Genomic DNA, 5,000 nt, shown 5'->3' with positions numbered 1-5,000 from the left:
TCTCTTCTTGTCTTGGTTAATGGCAATCCACACATGTTCATAACACTCCCCCTTGGATGCCATAACCATACAGGATTTGTAGTACGCTTAATGTTGCCTCATTAAAACCTTATCAGGAAAACCCAGTGGGACAAAACCATGATGAAGGAAAAAGAGTACAACACGCACTACTCCCCCTGATGTGAACCTCGGTGTAGGTTCTACATACTACGCATCTTGATGCGTGATCTATCCTGTAGGTATAGAATGGGAGTAATCGGTCAGTTTCATTACTGAACCGTAATCAAGACCACTTCGACCTTTTATGGTCGTCTCTCATGTCTTTTGACATTGAGTGTCCTGTTTAAAGCATGTGTGCTAAGCAATGTGAACCACATTGTCCTTGGGGATCACTTGTTGGTCTTTATAAAACGTGTTTGCATCTGTCCATGGTCTAGACGTGTTTGTCTTCTTTCAAACTCTTTACTTTGGCAATTTATGTTTACCATTTGACCATGTTTCAATCTGGTCGATCCATGTCCAGGTCATAGACCACGTCCATACTTGTCCACTTATTAATCTTATGAGTGTTCAATGATTATTGCTTTGAGGTTTTTATAATCATGGCTCTGCGGCCGAACACACTCTCATGTATGTGGACATCGATTTCTTTGCTTTAAGTAATGTCTTTATTCTTTGCATTCCTATCTTAATGACGTCTCATGACCTTGGGTCATAGATCTTATAAGCTTTATGGGCTACAATACTTCTTTGGTATCCGACAGATTAGATGTCTCCCTTTAATCTTATGACAAAGCTTTATGGAGTTCATACAGCAGCAGACCATTCTGCTATGCTGGATCCTTAAGGGATCTGATGTCGGATTGCAACCTGATGGTTGATCTTAATTTAGTTTCTTTTAGCCCGTGACCAAGAAGAAGGGTCAGATGCCTCTTAGGTCTAAAAGCTGGACGTGTCTAGAAGATCTGGACGCTCTTTGCTGAAGAGCCGGACGCCCTTGGACGGACAGAGTCGGACTTCTTTAGTTTGAAGGACCGGACGCTATCAGCCAATGTGCTGGACGCCTACAGACATGTTCTGTATCATTCTTCTAACCTCTTTTAGGTTTAGTATAAGCACAAGGAATTTCTTTATAAATCCTCATAAGTATATGGACTGTTATTGTATTGTCTTATATACAACTCCAAGATCAATATGATCATGTGTGATCAATTTCCTTTACATACTATATGCAGCTGCTTTTTGTTTCAGTCCATGAATCAGCTTAGGAACAAAGCTGTTCTCTCATTCTACATTATCTTATCCAGTGATCCATATGCTGCTTACCACATTAGTGTATCTATTTTCTTTCTTTATGACCAGACCTTTGTCAATTTCGAATTCTGTAGCAGCAATCACCACATAGGAGTTTATCTCCTTATAATCTGTTCCTTTGATCTTTGTGAGTACCTTGTGTAACAAGCTATGATCTAATGCTGTTAGTAGGAGGACATGGGCACTCTAGGCCACGTGATCAAGTGTCCTCTCTCACGGTTTCTTTATCTCACAAGATCCATCTATTTCACTGGTTTATCGGATGGCGTTTCTGTATATGTACATGGCCAATACGCTCATCTCTCTTTAGATACTTTGAACCTCCACGTTTATCTTTTCTATTCTTTATAATCTTTATGATTCTATGATTGTATGATGAGTACTCAATCGTGGGTTCATGATCCTCGCTTATCTCTTTATGTTCAAGTGCTTTTCTCTTATGCATCTTTATATAGATGTTCATGTGTGTGTGTGTGTCGACACCTTCATAAGGTTCCATTATGTTCCAGACATGATCTGATCACTTTGAGATTTCATTATCCAGGACCTTTGTTACCTAGTAGCTTGGCGTCCCAAGCCACTTGGTTTGGTACCTTAGATGTGTAGCTGCGCAGCCTTTTCTCAATGTCTGGTACGGTTTCTCTTATCATGAACTCGGATCTGTCTATGCACCTTTCTCTTTTCTTTTCTATCCGAAGTTCCTTTATCTTTATGGAACACTTGGTCTATCTTGTATAGACTCTTATAGCAACTTGATTATGTCTCTTCTAGGACGTTTCATTTGGTGCTAAGCTGGTTATGACTTAGTCATTCTTTTCGGGTCAGTGTCTGGCATCTCGATTAGCTTCTCAATAGCTTTGTATAATCTTTCTTTGGACGTCTTATATCATAATGTATAGTCCGAGGATCTTGCCAAGACAATGATGGTTAAAACCATTCTTATCATTCCTTTACTCTTTCTTTATCCAGCTTATAATCTTTCTCCTTTAATGTTTGGATAGTCGGATGCTTTTGGTCATGCAATCCGTACCTGGCCACTATTTTAATCACCCATGTTTTGGCTCAAGCTTTCTTTGAATTCATGGAGAAAGTAATACTCCTATCCAACATATATTCCCAATCCTCTTCTGAGGTTCCATCTTAGACGGCACATATATGTATGTGGTGGTTTTATTTCAGAATCTCTTAAGATGGTTTGTCTGGTTTTAATGACCCGTATTCATTCTTTAGATGGGAATATCTATGCTCACTTATATGGCCTGATGCATATGATCTTATTATCATTCTGTACATGTAAATTCATTATGTCCCCAAGCATATAGGTAATGGCCGAACCTTTTATAGGTAATGGTCTTTCCGGCCGGTTATGGCCTTTGCGGCCAGGCTGTTGTCTCTCATGGTCTCTTCGGCCTCTTTGGCCGAGTCATGGACAGTGTGCGGCCAAGCCTGCACTATTCAGACAAGTCACGGCCAAGTCATGGCCTACCTGTTTATAGGTGATAGCCTCTTTGGTTTGGCCGTTTGTATCATGGCCTCTCTTTGGTCGGGTAATGGCCCTTTATGGCCGAGTAATGGCCAAGCCATATAACATGGTCTTTAGACCATAGTACACGAACTTGTAGTATTGATCATGGGTTTATCCTCTCTCCCCCTCATGACCATACTATAAGGTCGTGGTGCTTTGGGATTATTAAGCCTAATGAGTTTCCCTTTGTGTACATGTTTCACAACGTGAGATCTTTATGGGATAACTCTGTGCCTTTTCAATTTCTTTGCATCAAGTTTAAACTTTAGGATGGCTAATCCTATCTTGCCATATAGTGTATAATTTCGTGGGATATATCATTATAGTCACTACTTCTCTTGCCTCTTTTATCATACTGATCCTTAGCATAGTTTAAATCAGTAGGGATCATTGGTATAGTTTTCGATCACTTTCTTTCAAGGTCTTAGGCGATTTTTTCTTTCAAAATCTGAAGGAACTTGTTTCCTTCTAGTTTGTCCATTGTTTCTTATTTGGAAACCATTCATTATAACTCAATGGACCACGTTTCTTTGGGTGTATATAATGCCTTATAGGCAAATGCCTTAGCCATAGTTTCTTACTAGGCTTTCTATACCTTTCATGATTTCTTACTCGGTTTTATGCCCTTTAGGCAACTCTTTAAAACATTCATATGTTCAAGTAAGATCAGGCAAGATTTAATAAACTCAAGACTAATACCTTTGTATATAAAAATCGTGAATGATCCTTAGGTTAAAACACAATTGCAATCATAAAGCAATAAGACTAGTCGTATCGAAAATTTGGTCTCTGCCAGAAGCAGACATGTGATCAGGTCAGTATAAGTGGTGAAGCCTTAAACAAGACTAAAATTTTCGGCCACAAAGTCTCAGCATCGAGACTGTCTTAAACAAGACTGAGTTGTACTCATCCATGACTTTGTAATCCAAGAATCTTAGATTCTTCTAGTCATTTCTAGCCTTTGGAAGCAACACTGTTTTCTGGTGGTAATTTCTATGCTGTAAAGCATACCCAAAGTCTAGTGGATTTTCCATAGTGATGTACTGATCTTTTAGACCTTCAATGAGATGATGGAATCCTGTACCAATTCATTCTCATTGTTTTCCTTGGTGATTGTATCACCAAATCCCTTTTCGATATCTGAGTCACATTGTCATTTAAAATTTTAGGTTCACAATGTGGCTCATGCAGCCGCATGATATAGCAAGCTCGGCCACAAACAAGTTCTTACGCATCTATGAAAACAATCGATCATGGTGTGAGTCAGGTCACACGGCCATGTTAGTGTGATACAACAATCCTAGAGATTGGTTCATGATACAATCCGGTTTATATATCAATCCGGATATAAGGCCATACTGCTTTGCAATGTAATGCCTTAGACTTTCACGATTATTATGTGATACAACGATCTTAAGGATCGGATCATGATGCAGTCCGGGTCATGTGACTATCCGGATGCTAGGCCACACGGCCTCTTAGATATGTATTAAGCCACACGGCTTTCAATCTATCAAGGGCACAAGGCCACGTGTGTGTGCAATGCATTAGACCTTATGGTCGTCCAATATGATTCATGACAAAACACAATGCCACACAATACATATCAAGTTTACCCATTTCAAGGTTGGTAATGTTTCAACTAGATTTTAGAATCAATCAATCTAGCAACCTAACTCTCAGAAATCATTTTTAAACTTTCAATCTTTTAAGACTTTTATTAGATTTAAGATTTCAAAACCTTTTAGGAAATCAAAACGAGATTTAGGATCTTAAAACTTTCAAGTAGCCGATTAAGGGTTTCAAGGCTTTTAAGGATTTTGAATTTAGAGATTAGATCTATCAATCAATCTATCAATCCTAAACCTCAATCAATCAAGATTTCAATCAAGCAAGAACACTTTTAAAATCGGATTCTAGCTTTTAAGGTTTAGGGTTTTGATTCCGGGTTTCTTATAATTTAAATCAGAAACAATAAAACAATCAAACATGTTCTAGTTGGAATCGATTTCAATCTAGTGATTATGAGATGATCAATTTTAATTCCTATTAATTTTAGGGTTTGATCAAGAACTCTTTTTAGGTTTGATCACTAGGTTCTCAGATTAATCGGTATACCTCTGTTTGTAGGGTTGAACCGGACCACCAAGATGGACGGATA

The sequence above is a fragment of the Brassica napus genome, unplaced genomic scaffold (genome assembly GCF_020379485.1).
Source record: "Brassica napus cultivar Da-Ae unplaced genomic scaffold, Da-Ae ScsIHWf_212;HRSCAF=372, whole genome shotgun sequence".
In the NCBI taxonomy this organism is placed as follows: Eukaryota; Viridiplantae; Streptophyta; class Magnoliopsida; order Brassicales; family Brassicaceae; genus Brassica; species Brassica napus.
The sequence above is the reverse complement of the archived record's forward strand: the minus strand, read 5'-3'. Positions refer to the sequence as shown.